At 41.6% G+C, this 17377-nt stretch overlaps 1 pseudogene; it reads left to right on the plus strand.

The window, feature by feature from the left end:
- Nucleotides 1-268: 268 nt before the first annotated feature.
- Nucleotides 269-1005, plus strand: LOC138070801 (tropomyosin alpha-4 chain pseudogene; annotated as a pseudogene).
- Nucleotides 1006-17377: the final 16372 nt, after the last annotated feature.

Genomic DNA, 17377 nt, shown 5'->3' on the forward strand with positions numbered 1-17377 from the left:
TGTGTTTTCACATCCATTAGCTTCTGTTACTCTTACAACTACCTATAAGGGAGGTAAAGCAGGCATTACTATTCCCATTTAATACTACTTCTAAAAATAATTTTGTAACTATCTTATAAAACTGAGCATTTGCCTGCCTTAGGTCCCAGCAGGAGACATGTACACAAGCATTTATGGCAACATTGATGGAAATAATAATGGGTAGAGCTTGCTAGAGTTGACCAGAGCTGAGCACCCACTGCTGGCCCACTGTGTACACCTCTGTGCCATGGCTGGCCTCAACTCCCTGGAGGCGGTGAAACGCAAGATGCAGGCTCTGCAGCAACAAGCAGATGAGGTGGAGGACTGCACGCAGGGCCTGCAGCGGGAGCTGGACAGCAAGCATGAGCAGCATGAGAAAGACCAAGATGATGTGGCAGCTCTCAATCCACACATCCAGCTTGTCGAGGAGGAGTGGGACAGGGCTCAGGAACGACTGGCCACAGCCCTGCAGAAGCTGGAGGAGGCAGAAAAGGCTGCAGATGTGACTGAGAGAGGGATGAAGGTGATAGAAAACCCAGCCATGAAAAATGAGAAGATGGAGAATCAGGAGATGCAGCTTAAAGAGGCCAAGCACACTGCTGAGGATACCGACCACAAATACAAGGAGGTAGCTCGTAAGTTGGTCATCCTGGAGGGCGAGCTGGAGAGGGTGGAGGAGTGTGAGGTGTCTGAACTAAAATGTGGTGACCTGGAAGAACTCAAAGAATGTCACTAACAACCTGAAGTTGCTAGAGGCTGCATCTTTAACGTATTCTGAAAAGGAGGACAAATATGAAGAAGAAATTAAACTTCTGTCTGACAAACTGAAAGAGGCTGAGACCCATACCAAATTTGCATAGAACAGTTGTGAAACCGGAAAAGACAATTGATGACCTGGAAGAAAAACTTGCCCAGGCCAAAGAAGAGAACAGGGGCTTATCTCAGACACTGGATTAGACACTGAGTGAACTAAACTGTATATAACCAAAACAGAAGAGTCTTGTTCCAACAGAAACTCTAGAGCTCCGTGTCTTTCTCTTCTCTTGTAAGAAGTTTCTTTTGTTATTGCTTCCCCGCCTTGCTGGAAATGTCAAGGAAATTATGAATACATGAAAAATATTTTGTATCAGAGAAGCTTAGAGCACCAGTTAAATCTACTCCTTTCTTTTTTTCAAGTGGCACGAGTTTTTTCAGCTCTATTTTTATCCTTACCTTGCATATGTTCTTAAGGTAGGCAGGGTATTTCATATTGAGCATACTCTCTTTTAAGACTGAGGGCATTTAGTTCCTGGGAGAATAGACAAACTCACACTTTCAAAACACAGATTCCAACATCTGGTCATGGGTCAGTTTAAAAGGTTGAAGAATTCCACCATTGGTCACACTGTAGGAGGCCAGGGATCATCATATTAAAATCTCGAGTGGATCTTCCCAACCCTACATTAAAATGGGTGGTGATTTTCCACCAGAGCGAAAAACTGGGGGGAGGTGAGGTTACTGTGGGAAATCATAAACTACCAAGAGGTTAACCTCATTATCCTGGCTTTTCCACACTGCACCATTCAGAACATTATCTGAGCAGTCAGTGTGAGAATGCTTAGAAAAGAGTCGTAATAATTACCCAAATGTTTTCTGGACTGATCTTTGATATACTCTTCTATATGTTTCTTTCACTCTAAAGTTGTTCTCTGAGGAGCTGATGTCTTATTCCAGTAATGGCACATGCTTATCTGCTTTGATATGAGGCCATTCACTCAGGAGAAATGAATGTTGGATAATTCAGTCCTATTAGGAGAAGCTGTCTTTTTCAAAAAGACTGCTTAGCCATCAGTAACTGAGCAAGACTGTTTTTCTATGAACAAATATTGGACAGAATGGCCCTCTCAGACTACAAAGTAAAAATGAAAGAAGTAATTGACCCAACTTCATCGCCTCTATACTTGAGGAAATGGCAAATTGGAGATTTACTTATTTAGAATTTTAATTCCTTCTTCAGGACCAAGTTAATAAAAAACCAAGAAACTCCTGGTTAAACTGGAAATGTAGTATTTTGTAGACAGGGCTGCATGTTTTAGCTTTGTTATATTTCTGCTTTCTCAGTTAACATCTCAGAGCTGAAACATTCCACATTGCCCAGCAGTGTAGGGGCCAACTCAAGGTTACAATTCTGACTAAAAAATCACACTGCTTCTACCTTATCTGAATCTTCTGCCCTCACTCCTATTTATTAAGCACCACACTATGCAAGAAATACACTAGCAAGTTGTGCAACTGAATAAAACCCACACTTTTCATTTAGGTTCTTGCAACTGTATCATATGTAATAGTATCACTTTTTCTACATTTTGGTCAAATAAACTTTTACTCCAAGAAAAAAAAAGAATGGGTAGATAAATTGTGGTATTACTATATAGAAGTGAAAAATTAACTACAGTTATAGCAGCAATGTGTTTGTATTTTAGAGGAAAAAAAGGTTGGATGAGAAAAGGGAGTTGCAGAACCTACATAAAATAACATTTTTATAAAATTAGAAAGCAAGTACAATCTAACACTATATTGTTCAAAAATAATTACATATGTAATATAACTATTTCAGAAGAAATCAAGGGAATGAAAACTAAAAGTGAAAATACTGGTTACCTCTGGGGAAGGCAGAGAGGGGATAGTTCTTAGGTTGGGCAGTGGGCTCAGGAAAGTTGTTTATTATTGAATTTCATAACAAATGTTACATATCCTTTTGCATTTATCAAATAATGTGTGTGCTAAGTCGCTTCAGTCATGTCCGACTCTTTGTGACACTATGGACTGTAGCCCGCCAGGCTCCACTATCCATGGGATTCTCCAGGCAAGAATACTGAAGTGGGTTGCCATGCCCTCCTCCATGGTATCTTCTTGACCCAGGGATCAAATACACATCTCTTAGTCTCCTGCATTGTCAAGTAAGTTCTTTACCACTGGTACCACCTGGGAAGCCCTTATTAAATAGTACATAATAATATTTTTAAATAGTCAAAAAAGGAAAGTGAAACAGCAGAGAAGTGTCAAGGAAGCCAGAGAGTTTCACGAATGGGTTGTATTTCAACGTCAATTGCTGTGGAAGGCCTCAGCGAGATGCCTGTATGAAAACTGTGGTCTTGGTGACAGGGCGCACACGTCACATTTGGAAGCAGCCACATTCAAATAAGAAGGGCTGATGCCAGATTATAGGCTAGGGAGAAATGTGTTATGAGGAAATCAGGACCTGGAGCTTAGACAACTCTTTCCCCCACCCCCTGGCCACACCTGTAACAGCTAACATTTATTGAGGCTGCATTATATGCCAGGCATTTTACATACACTATGTTTAGGGGGAGCTAAACTCAATGCTTGCTTTACCCCAGATTATATCCACTTCAGTGCACATGCAGAGAAGCCCTATGACACTAGAATGGGAATGAGTGCTTTACTATTCCATTACAAATTTTAGGTATAATAACTCAAGTGGTTAGGCAGTGGCAACCAATCAAAAGGCAATTAATTGGAGCGGGTCCCTGGGCCGGGTGGCGTTGGCCTGTGGGGCCCCGGCTTGAGGGCGGCAGCGGCTTGTCTGAGCACCTGGACGTGTTGGTGGAGGACAAGGTGGTGGTCTTCCTCAAGGGGACGCTGGAGCAGCCCCAGTGTGGCTTCAGCAACGCGGTGGTGCAGATTCTCCGGCTGCATGGCATCTGCTACTATGCGGCCTACAATGTGCTGGATGACCCCCAGCTCCAGTAAGGCATTAAACACTACTCCAACCGGCCCACCATCCTGCAAGTGTACCTCAACGGCGAGTTTGTGGTGGGCAGCGGGGTGCTGTGACACTCTCCCGCAGATGCACCAGAACGAGGACCTGGTGGAAGAACTCAAAAAGCTGGGGATCCACTCCGCCCTCTTAGATGAAACCAAAGACCAGGACTCGAAGTGAGGGAGGGTGGCCCAGGTGAGAAGCTGTTGATGTCAGAGTCTCACCGCCAGAGAAGCCTTACCCATTCTGGTTCCCGCTTTACAGATGACTGTTTGCACTGGTTCCTTCAGTTTGTAAGCAGCCAAGTGATTTTAGCAGTGTCTGGTGTTTGGGCAAGGAATATCCTATCATGAACATAATCGTAACCACTGCACTGTCATAATCAATGTGGTATTACGAGCTTGTTGTAAACAAAATTCTTTCTTGTGTTGTCCTTTGCTCTTTGCAAAGGATTCAGGAGTAAACCTAGGAGCTTTTGAATCATTGTTATTATTCACAAGTCGTCCGCAAATATATCAGTCTGCAAAGATAATATAACTCCCCTCCCCAGTTTTCTATAACTTTTTCTGTTAAGAAAAATGATGGGCAAGGAAGAAAATAAGATAACTGTGTTGTTTTTTTTTAAATAAACTGCCAACCCAGGGTGGGGAGGGGAAAGGCAATGAATCAAATCTACCCAGAAATGGGTCATTTCTCCCTGTGATGCTATTATTTTGACTCAGCAAACTTATTTCTTCCGTGTTTCAGGGACACAGTAGATTTGTACTTTCCACCTCCAGGAAATTAGGTGCAACCATGTGGGCCATTTCTTGGGTAATGAAGAGAGAAGTGATGGGTGACATTTTAAGCTGTAAGGATCAGTGTGTGTTTTGGTCACATCCCTTCCTAACTCAGTGATGGGGCTTCTGTTGGTTTGAGTTTTCAAGTGGCTTTGGATGAACAAAGCTCCTCTGCCAATCTATGCTGGACATAATGAGCAAGAAGTATACCTTTATTATGTGAGATTTTGGGATTATTATAGCAGCAAAGGGCTTCCCCAATGGCTCAGCGATAAAGAATCCATCTGCAATGCAGGAGACGCAGGTTCGATCCTTGCGTCAGGAAGATCTCCTGGAGGAGTAAATGGGAACCCTCTTCAGTATTCTTGCCTGAAAAATCCCATGGACAGAGGAGCCTGGCGGGCTACAGTCCAAAGGGTCACAAAGAGTCAGACACAACTGAGCAACTAAGCATGCATACATGCGTAGCAGCAAAATCTAGGCTATCCAACTGATACATTCTCCTTTTCTAGAGTTAAAGATTATAAATGTATAAGGACTTAATAATAAAATGAAAAAATTTAAAAGGTATAAAGTGCCTAGAATTCTCCCTGGCACATAGTAATCCCTCAAAAAGATCACTTTCTGCATCTGCTCCTAATAAATGAGCACAGAATTTTCCTATTTCTTACACACAAATAAAGATTAGTTGAAGATATAAATAGAAGACAATGTTCCAGGCTCACATTATTCTTAATGCTTGTGATTTTAGGAGAGATATCTGCCTTCTTGGTCATGTTCTCCTTCAAGTCCATGCCAATAACACAATTGGCGCTGCTTGGGTCATATACCCATCCCAGCACTGGGGGAGGTGAAGCCATGTGACTGATGGTCAGTCCACCTCTATCCCAAGATTGGGAGGAGTAGTTCCCCAAAAAGGGAAAAAACTAGGCTTAACTGCTGCCATAGGAGGAAGGAATGCTGAGCAGGGTTCAGTATTATCTACTTAGTCAAAACAAACTTAGATTTAGAACTCTGGTTTTTAATCACTTATTAGTTGTATGTGAACTTATGTAACACTGAACCAGTTTGCCCATGTGTAAAGTGAAGATAGTACTTACTTTGCAGAGTTGTTCAAGGTTTAGAAACAATGTACAAGAGCCTAGTACTGATAGCTTAGAGGTGAGTGATGCTGCTGTATTCGTGGTCTCTGAAGGACAGTTTCAGTCACTCAGAGCTTTGTGTAGATTTTAAGTGAAAGTGACAGAAAAAGCTTCTGACATAGACAACAGAAGGGGGCAGGAGAATACCCACCTCACTAGTTTAAGCTGGGCCTTATATACTTCTCAACTAGCTGCTGAGAATAGATAAAAAATACCTCAAGGCTGTGAGAATTTTGTCCTGACCCTTTCCCATAACATACATCCTGGGATGACATCAGCGTAAGATTAGCCAGAAGGAACAGGTTAACCCAGAGCTCAAGGCTGTGGAAGTTTTTACCCAGAACTTTTCTCATAACATTCATCCAAAGCTCTAAAAGAGGCATGTCCTTGAACAAGAGATACTGCTGCCTACAAAGGCCTATTTGTCCAGGGCAGAAAAATGTGAAAAAGAAAGAATGTGTACCTCCTCCATAAAGAGGCCTTAGGCTTGGACTGCTTATCAACCTGCCTAAATTAACTCTCTCCTTCTCCCCTTTTTCTTTTAGGAGAATATTTTTGCTGAGGAGAAAGGGGTGGAGAAATCTGTCAGTAGCTGCTTCCTGCAGGTGAGGGGGGCAGACCCTAAGTTGTTGAAGCAACATATTCTCATTGCCCCTTTATTTAGGGTTTCTGATCCAAGGATCCCAAGTAATAGCTAGAGGAGGCAGTAGAAATTGTAGGAGCATGAACAATCATTTGTAATTTAAATGTTTTCAGATGGTTAGAAACAAATCTCATTACACAGTTACAGATGTAAGGAAAAAACAGCAAAATCAGAATGATTACAAGTATTACAGTCAAGATAGTTTTTCACCAAGGAGAGCTTGTAAACCAAGATTATATCTACGACCAGAGTGGAACATCAGGGGAGTCCAGTTTTGAAGAGTGACCAGAATCTCTGCATCACCGTTACTTTGTATGGGAAGCTATTGTATCCTTCAGAAAGAACAAACTAGACAAGTAGATTAAAAGGCACAGACCAAAAATCAGTAAGAGAATTATTGTAATCAGCAGTCCAAGCAAGAGTAAGAATCAGGTTACATTTGCTAGTAACTTTGATCCTGGTTTAGATATAGTCAACACTTGGGCTGCCCTATTTATAAGAATGGAGCCATTTGGCATGTTCATATACATTTTGAATGTGGGTATAACAAACCCAGTTAGAAGTAGTTGAAAGACTGACAACCTGAACCTTAACAGACAAAATAAATCTTACCATTTCTTTTTAGAAGAATGAGTCTGAACCTTTATGTATACAGCTGTTTTAGGGAGACTTATAGTCATAGGTTACCCACTCCAGTATTCTGGCCTAGAGAATTCCATGGGCTGTTAGTCTATGGGGTTGCAAAGAGTCGGACACGACTGAGCGACTTTCACTTTCACTATGGTCATAGCTAGTTGTCTAAGTTTGTCCAAGTAGGCTTTAGCCTCTTATTGTGGTATTAACATATAAGCCAAAGTAGTTGTTACTATTAACAATTGTAGATAGTGTTTTTCTAGGTATGAGAAAATGCAAGAATTTGGGCTTAAAAATTTTTTTACCTGAAAATATCTGACTATTCAAAGGCTTGTTTTGTCCATTTTTTTTTTTTTCAGAGCACAGAGCAAGTGTCTAATCTCTGATTTTCACCCTGAACTCCTTTCAGAGGATGTCGAAGGTCAGCAGCTGTAGTGTACATGATTTAATCTTTGTAGAGGCAGATGGCAAGGGCCAATTTCCAGTCACAGGGCCCCTTTATGGCCATGAGTTTGACCATGGTTTGGGGGCATTTCATGACCATCTTGTCCCACAGTGCTGGGAAAGCTCATTACCAGGTCTGTTGAAGATTTCACTGATAGGCCAATCAATGTGCTGTTACTGTACTAGGCCCTGTGAGTAGCAAAATCTCTGGACCCACCTGTCTCACTAGTCTCTTGGTCCAGGAGAATATTCCCTCTTGCTTCTTTTCATATACAGAGTCACACCATTATAATTATGGATTTTATATGGAACTGCACACCATCATTATATCAGTGGCTCCATCACATACTTGATAATGTAAGGGACAACACTTCTTGAAACAGGCAATATAGAAAACAATATAGTTAGCAGTAATAGTAAAATCACAAGTAAGACCTTAAGTCAAGAACTTAATTAGGTATAGCCCAGTGATATCTCCAGGTCATCTGACTGAGTTTGTTAAATGACTATAGCCTGCTATTAATCTTCTGGTTGTAGATCCTGGAGCATCTGATCTTTATTTAAAGACTGGTTACTGGGATAAACTTTAGAAACAAACTCAGAGTGTCCTTTTTAATAACTTAATTAAACCTCTTAGCAATGTAACATAACCACAAGGAACTAACTCAGAAGTGAGTCAGTAAATACAGACCTTAATTAATAAAACTAGAATGTAATACTCAGTGAAACATGATAGATGCCATAGGCCTGACATCAGTTGGGTGGATTTTTCTTTTAGAGCTCCCCAGTATACTTTGAGATTTCTGTATATGTTGGGACACAGTCTTTTTTACCTTGATAAGGCTGTTCAGAACCCAAGTGTCTCCAACTTTGGAGGGACGAGGGAGAGAGAAGAAAAATGTTTTAATTTTACCCATAGGTGTAAATCATTAAATTGTTTTAAACCATCAGTAACTTGAGAAGAAGAGCTTCTTTATATCTGAAAACAAAGATTAGAAGACAGTAATACATTAGACAAAAAGTCATGAAAATTGTAGTCATATTTTGCAGTCTATTCAATTCTATGCAACCGACCCCTTTATTCTGCCATTCCTGCCCGATTACCAAGGACATCAGTGAAAGCAATAGTCTTCAAGAGGCTCATGAAGTTTTTGCCAATGTCTGTATGATCTGTCCAGCAAAGTGGGTGCCCCAATCACTGCAGACTGCAGAAAACACATTTTAACCACTCTTTCCCATTGTGAGATATTAACCCCGCAGCCAGGAAAGGCTTTAGTCTAGCAAATAAAAGTGAGGTTTGTCAGGGAGCCAGGAAAAGCCAAGCGCTGTGTTGGACCTCCCATAGCCCTGACTGTTTGGTTTACAGCCATTCTTTATCCATTTTAAATTCCCTGATGAGGGGTTAATTTTGTAGAAGCAGAATGAGCTTTGTCTATGTGTGCCATAGTCCATTATCAAAAGCCATATTTCAGAAAACTTTGTTCTTTTAATCGGAGAGAAAACCAAATTCCAGTTTGGTACCAGCTTATGTTCACTGTGAAACAATAGTTGTTCACTTAGTCAAAGTAACAATAAAAGGCCTCAAAGGCAGTTTAATGTCTTAAGAAACTTGTATCTTGCACAAAACTCTCTTCTACTTGCCACAAATCTTTTCTCATTTGTCACAAACCTTTTTTGTATTTTCTGTATTCATCACTGTATTTGCCCATTCAGAGAACAGCTACCTCTAAGTTCAGATTTACTTTCTTTTTCTTAATAGAATGTAATTTCATTTCTTATAGCTTTTTATTGAAAACACACATCTTACTTTCCTTCAGCAACCATGAACTGTACTTTATATCATCATTTTGTAGATCAGTAAATATAAATCACCCAAAGCTATGTCATTTGCAAAAGCGTCTCCACAATGTCTATGTTAATTAGGTCAATAAACAAACATCAATACCAGATATTAATTCAATAGTGAATATTTCCCAGTTCATACAAGCCTGAAATTCATTTTAGTTTAATTTTTTTGAATTTAGAATTGTTTGATTTCTAAGTGCTTACTTCTCTTTAGGCCAATTAAGCTTCAGCAATATTGTCCAAGGACGAAGACACACACAGAGACCTCACAGTTTTCCACTTGAAATATAAAATGTCTCTTTGCACCCCCCCTTTTTTTTCTTGGCTTGAAGTTCTGCCAACTTGCTCATGGTTGGAGTCCCAGACAGAGTGGGCTGTGTATCTCAAGGGCATGATAAGCGTTAACTTCAGGATTTTCCCCAGGCATGTTTTCTGTTTCTCAGGCAGGATCGGAGCTCCAAAAAAAAGTATTTTAACAAGTCAGCTTTTTCCTAATTGCATGTGCTAGAAGAACTGGTTTTGCAATTTCAAAAAGATTTCATTTTAACCTATTTTCTCCAGAGTCTAAAAAATATCATGGCCATTCAGTGTCAAAAATGTCATCTCTTCCTTTTGTAGTCACAGTTTCATAGCTAAAATTTAAACCAGAGTGTTCAAATTGGCTCTGATGACAGGGGTAGACTGATTGATAAGATGTTGTCCCAGCAGGGATTGTCTCTCTGGGCAAGTGAGGTCTTCTTTTAAAGAAAGCCTGTATATAAGGGACATTTTGGGCTCTGGGTATGAAACTTACCCCAGTTTTTCCAAGATACAATTCAAAGGGGTAGTTCTAGGACTGCTAGCTCCCATCTGTAAGAGAAAAAAGCAGCACCCAGTGCCGTGGCTTTTTTCTACCAGAGGTGACCCTCCCTGCTCTAGATAGGGGTGTAGACAGTTCTTCCACCTAAGCTTCCTTCCCTGGCTAGAGTTAACCTGTCCCTTATCGACAGTAATCCAAGTCTATGCCCCACTAAAGCTGAAGAAGCTGAAGTTGAACAATTCTATGAAGATCTACAAGACCTTCTAGAACTAATACCAAAAAAAGATGTCCTTTTCATCATAGAGGACTGGAATGCAAAAGGAGGAAGTCAAGAGATCCCTGGAGTAACAGGCAAGTTTGGCCTTGGAGTACAAAATGAAGCAGGGCAAAGGCTAACAGAGTTTTGCCAACAGACCACATTAGTCATAGCAAACACCCTCTTCCAACAACACAAGAGAAGACTATACACATGGACATCACCCAATGGCCAATACCGAAATCAGATAGATTATATTCTTCGTAGCCAAAGATGGAGCAGCTCTATACAGTCAGCAAAAAGAAGACCAGGAGCTGACTGTGGCTCAGATCATGAACGCCTTATTGCAAAATTCAGACGTAAATTGAAGAAAGTAGGGAAAACCACTTAGACCACACCATTTAGGTGTGACCTAAATCAAATCCATTACAATTACACCATGGAGGTGACAAATACATTCAAGGAGTTAGATCTGATAGGGTGCATGAAGAACTATGGATGGAGGTTTGTAACATTGTACAGGAGGCAGTAATCAAAACCATCCCCAAGAAAAAGAAACACAAAAAGGCAAAATGGTTGTCTGAGGAGGCCTTACAAATAGCTGAGAAAAGAAGTGAAAGGTAAAGGAGAAAAGGAAAGATATATCCATCTGAATGCAGAGTTCCAAAGAATAGCAAGGAGAGATAAGCAAGCCTTCCTAAGTGATCAATGCAAAGAAATAGAGGAAGACAATAGAATGGGAATTACTAGAGATCTCTTCAAGAAAATTAGAGCTACCAAGGGAAAACTTCATGCAAAGATGGGCACAATAAAGGACAGAAACAGTATGGACCTAATAGAAGCAGAAGATATTAATAAGAGGTGGAAGGAATACACAGAAGAACTATACAAAACAGATCTTAATGACTTGGATAACCACGCTGGTGTGGTAACTCACCTAGAGCCAGACATCCTGGAGTGCAAAGTCAAGTGGGCCTTAGGAAGCATTACTATGAACAAAGTTAGTGGAGGTGATGGAATTCCAGCTGAGTTATTTCAAATCGTAAAAGATGATGAAAGTGCTGCACTCAACATACCAGCAAATTTGGAAAACTCAGCAGTGGCCACAGGACTGGAAAAGGTCAGTTTTCATTGCAATCCCAAAGAAAGGCAATGCCAAAGAATGTTCAAACTACTGCATAATTGCACTTATCTCACACGCCAGCAAATATTCAAAATTTTCCAAGTGAGGCTTTCACAATACGTGAACTGAGAAGTTCCAGATGTTCAAGTTGGATTTAGAAAAGGCAGAGAGGAACCAGAGATCAAATTGCCAACATCAGTTGGATCATAGAGAAAGCAAGAGAATTCCAGAAGAACATCTACTTCTGCTTCATTGAGTATGCTAAAGCCTTTGACTGTGTGGATCACAACAAACTGTTGAACACTCATTCTTAAAGAGATGGGAATACCAGACCACCTTACCTGCCTCCTGAGAAATCTGTATGCAGGTCAAGAAACAACAGTTAGAACTGGACATTGATCAATGGAATGGTTCCAAATTGGGAAAGGAGTATGTCAAGGCTGTATATTGTCACCCTGCTTTTTAACTTATATGCCGAGTACATCATGCAAAATGCCAAGCTGGATGAAGCACAAGCTGGAATCAAGATTGCTGGGAGAAATATCAATAACCTCAGATATGCAGATGACACCACCTTTATGGCAAAAAGTGAAGAGGAACAAGAGCCTCTTGATGAATGTGAAAGAGGAAAGTGAAAAAGCTGGCTTAAAACTTCAACATTCAAAAAACTAAGATAATGGCATCTGGTTCCGTCACTTCATGGCAAATAGATGGGGAAACAATGGAAACAGTGATGGACTTTATTTTCTTGGGCTCCAAAATCACTGCAGATGGTGACTGCAGCCATGAAATTAAGACACATGTTCCTTGGAAGGAAAGTTATGACCAACCTAGACAGCATATTAAAAAGCAGAGACATTACTTTGCTGACAAAGGTCTAGTCAAACCTATGGTTTTTCCAATAATCATGTATGGATGTGAGAATTGGACCATAAAGAAAGCTGAGCACTGAAGAATTAATGTTTTTGAACTATGCTGTTGGAGAAGACTCTTCAGAGTCCCTTGGACAGCAAGGAGATCAAACCGGTCAATCCTAATGGAGATCAGTTCTGAATATTCACTGGCAGGATTGATGCTGAAGCTGAAGCTCCAATACTTTGGCTACCTGATGGGAAGAACTGACTCTAGAAAAGACCCTGATGCTGTGAAAGATTGAAGGCAGGAGGAAAAGGGGACAAAAGAGGATGAGATGGTTGGATGGCATCACTGACTCGATGGACATGAGTTTGAGCAAGCTCCAGGAGTTGGTGATAGACAGGGAAGCCCGGTGTGCTGCAGTCCATGGGGTCACAAAGAGTCGGACAATACTGAGCAACTGAACTAAATTGAACTTACCGATGCAGGTGTCTCATTACCATCCCTCCCCATTCTACCACCGAGGTGGAGGGGTAGTCCTGATGGCATCTCAGATTGATGTCCAGTTCCTCACCATTAAAACCTTTGCATGATTTCTGCTCCTCCTCTGATGCCACCCAGGGTGATATATGATAAGAAAAAAGTAGGTGGTGAAGGGCCAGCCAGCGAGGAAATAGTGATTTTTGTTGAGCTACTGGGGCCAATCCTTCCAGTTCATTTCCACAGATTACACAGAGAGAATATCTAAGGAGTTTAGACAAAAACCACTGGAGAACCTCCTCTGGTCTGCTAAGAGCCAGCCTTACCAAATGAAGCCCATTGCACTTCCAATCTGACCAGGTCCTGGAATTCCCAATCTGTGTCCTCAGAAATCTCACATTTGCCAGCAGTGCCTCCATCCATATAGACCAGATGCACAGCTGTAACAAGGATTCATTTTCAGGTTGTTGGCCCGAGGCAGGTAGCTAAGGGAACAACCTCTAGCCTGAGAAATGTTCCTGGAGTCAGAGCTCCACCCAGCTCCCAACTGTGCTCCTGTCTGCAGTGCATGAAAAGACAATCCAGGTGTAACTTTTGGCTTCTAGCAAGACTAGGTGCTTTGTGACTGTCAATCCAAATTTGAGGTCTAAGTAATAATACACAGTAACAGAATGGATGGCAAGTCCCTTGAAAGTCTATGATTTGACAGATTAGGTTAGTAGTTTCAATTCTCCAGGCAGTTAAAAAATGGTCAAAAAGACCAGGAAAACGTGACCAAGGAAGGAAAGTTTGGTCCACATACTTCACCCATTTCTGGCCACTACCCTTGGCTGCCTCTTGGTATCACCATGTCAGTATAAATCCCTGACAGGCTCCCCTTTTGGGGCTGCCCTCAGTCATTATGAGGTGCCACAGAAACACAAACTGGGCTCTACTCTTGCTTTGCACTTGTTTTGTGCATTTCTGGCTTTCAGTCAATCATTTACACAGGCACACTGTAGAGTTAACAAAGCAGAAAACGTGTTTACTAGGATAACAAAAGAACTAGAGCTCCAAGTGTCCTTACCTTTTCTTGAAGATCCTGGACGAGCACCCAAGATGATAGCTTAGCGGTAAACAGTGAACAGTGCTGCTGGTGGTCTCTGAAGGAGATTTAACTCTGGGACCAAAGACAGTTTCAGTCACTCAGAGCATTGTGTAGATTTTATTTAAAGTGAAAGTGACAGCAAAGGCTTCTGACATAGATATCAGAAGGGGGCAGAAGAGTACCCACCTCACTAATTTAAGTAGGGCCTTATATACGTCTGAAAATAGATAAAAAAAAATACCTCAAGGCTGTGAGAACTTTGCTGACCCTTTCCTGTAACATACATCCTGACATCAGCACGAGATTAGTCAGAAGGAACAGGGTAACCCAGAGCTCAAGGCTGTGGAAGTTTTTACCCAGACTTTCCTCCATAACATACATCCAAAGCTCAAAAAGAGGCATGTCCTTGAACAAGAGATACTGCTGCCTACAAGGCCTACTTGTCCACAGCAAAAGAATGTGAAAAACAATGCTTACTTCCTCCATAAAAGGGCCGTAGGCTTGGACTCCTCATCAACCTGTCAAAGTTAATTCTCAGTACTGTGCTAAGTCACTTTAGTAGTGTCTGACTCTGCAACCCCCTAGACTGTAGCCTGCCAGGATTCTCTGTCCATAGGATTTACCAGGCAAGAATACTGGAGTGGGTTGCCATGCCCTCCTCCAGGGGATCTTCCCAACCCAAGGATTGAACCCGCATCTCTTATGTCTCCTATGTTAGCAGGCATGTTCTTTACCACTAGCATCACCTGAGAAACCTAGTACTGTGCTTGGTACCTAATAGGTCCTCAGTTAACAGTAACTTTTAAAGGCCAAATGTAAAGATTTCCCACTATCAAATTCTTTTTTCTAGTTGAAACACTCACTTTATTGTTGACTGAATTTTATCATGCTTGAAGTGAAGTTGCTCAGTCATATCTGACTCTTTGCGATCCCATGGACTGTAGCCTACCAGGCTTCTCTGTCCATGGAATTTTCCAGGCAAGAGTACTGGAGTGGGTTGCCATTTCCTTCTCCAGGGGATCTTCCTGACCCAGGGATCGAACCCAGGTCTTCTGTATTGCAGGCAGATGCTTTACTGTCTGAGCCACCAGGGAAGCCCTTATCATGCTTAAGGTGCTCAAATACTAAGGCACTAGTCAGGAACCTTGTTAGCATGTGTCAGACCCTACTGACTAATTCACAACAAAGATTTTATGTTATCTTTTGCCACTTTGTCCAAGACACTAATGATAGCTTTAGGCATGTGGGTACAGCAGAAGATCTAGCTCCTCAGTCTGTTGTATTCATATATATATATAAAGTTTGGAAAGCTAATACAGGCATTTCATTAAGCCTTAAAACAACTGAAACCAAATCCATGCCAAGGTTCCTGCTTGACACATGTTCCTCGAAAGATATTATCTCTTTCAACATGTACAAAGTTAAAAAAGGCATAGTTAAGGGACAGGGTATCACCTACATTATATGTCAACTTTTCAACATGAGAGAGAAAAGGCAAAGTTTCTTCATTTAGAAACTGGGTCTCCTCTTCACATACTCTGCCAAAATAGGATTGTGGGACTGGTTTTTAGGAGAGGTATTTTGAATGTCCAGTTTCTGCAGTTAATCCCTCATTTGCTCATCCTATGACAGCAAGAAACTTTCTGATTTTAAAGTCTTTTCAACTGACTAGAACTTTCTTATTGGATCCTGCCTGTTTTCCTATAAGCACCACAAAAACAAAAGGAAAGCCTAGGAATATGAAACTAGTGAAAAAGGAAAGGCACATGTATCACTATACGAATAAGTACTCTTCCATCCATGGTGGACGTAACAATCTATTTCTTAAATTGCACTGTGCCTTCCCAATGATGTCAAACCCTAAAAGTATTGCAGAGATAGTAGGTTTTTTTGGGAAAAGGATGAGGTCTGTATTAGTCTGCAGTGACTCAGTTTAGATATGAAAATAGGTTCTGAAAAGTGACCTCTTTGGTCCATCTGGTTAGACTAGTTGATGTCTATGTGAACATTTATTCATCTTTATTTGCAAGGTTTAAAAGATGAACAGATTATCAAGGCTCCCACTATCAAATTCTGAGACCCAACACCTAGAGAGCAAAGGCAAGGAAAAGACATCTATAGCCATAATGAACCAACTATAAAAGTTTTACAAATGAGTTTTTGTTGTGCCCAAGTCGCGAAATCTCCCAATAACCACCAGGGAGCCGATATCCGATGCAAAAACAAGAGAGTTTTTAACCAAGCTCGAGCTGGGGCTCCCACTGATACCAACACAGCGGCTGTAGGGAGGAGCCCCAAGTTCTGGGTTACATTGCTTATATAGGGTATTCTCGCGTGAGAAATTTGAAAAACAAGAGTTTCCGGGTTGGGAGATGTCTAATTGGTTACCTTCTGTGGAAGGGTTAGGTGTTGGTTTCTGATTGGTTATTATTTTCCCGGGCTGGCCACGAGTTCTGATTGGTTCCCATTACCTAGGTAGACCACGTTAAGTCAGGAGATTTTGGTCTGGGGTCCGACTGGCTCGAGGGTGATGGGGTGAGGTCAGGGGATTTCCAAAGGCTCTTGGATTTTCAAAGGCTCTTTTCCTGGAACCTTACAAAATGGAGTTTTTCTGTTAACAAAATGGAGTAGCTTAGGTCCTTCATTCCCCCCTTCTCTAGGATCCAGGACAGACCCAATCATGGGTCTGGGGTCAGCTCTATATTGTCTCCTGCTAAGGGGACCATTTGTAGGGCCGCATATTGGGATCTGAGTACCATGAGCTGCACCGTGTTGATGCAGCTTTTAATGAAGGCCACCAACTTGTTTAGTAAGCATGGCCCAAAGGTGAGCAATAGTAACAAGATAATCAGGGGCCCCACCAAGGAGGATATGAGAGTTGCGAACCAGGGGGATGAATTGAACCAGGATTCAAACCAGGTATGAGACATTTCTCTTTCTCTTTTTCTCTGACTCAGCCCTTCTCTTATCTTGGCCAGGGACTCCCTGACTACCCCCGAGTGATTCACATAAAAACAACATTCTTCTCCTAATGCAGCACATAGGCCCCCCTGTTGGAGAAAAACCAAATCCAATCCCCTTTTATTCTGCAGTACCACTTCTGCCAGAGAACTCAGTGAGTCTTGGAGGTGGCTGATTGAGCTTTCTAGTCTTTTGATATCAAGATCAATGGCTGCTCTTAGGCTAGAATAGTGTTGATTTTGCACTATTAAAGAGGATATCCCAGTTCCTGCCCCAGCTGCCCCTAACCCCAGTAGGACTGTGAGGGTTAAGGCTGAGACTGGCTCTCTCTTGGACCGGTGTGAAGCTTCTAGTTTCGGGAGGATTTCATCATTGGAGTGATAGAACAGTCGGGGGATTAATAGTACCAATACGCAGAAATCTTTGGAGTCATTTAGCACCTGCCCGTGAATACAGGGGGCTAAGCCTGTGGAGCAGGCCCACCAATTTTCCTGCGGAGGCACCAGGTACCCAGTTGTCGCTATAGAATCTGTAGAATTGCAAAGG

This window comes from Capricornis sumatraensis, chromosome X, assembly GCF_032405125.1.
Source record: "Capricornis sumatraensis isolate serow.1 chromosome X, serow.2, whole genome shotgun sequence".
Classification (NCBI taxonomy): Eukaryota; Metazoa; Chordata; class Mammalia; order Artiodactyla; family Bovidae; genus Capricornis; species Capricornis sumatraensis.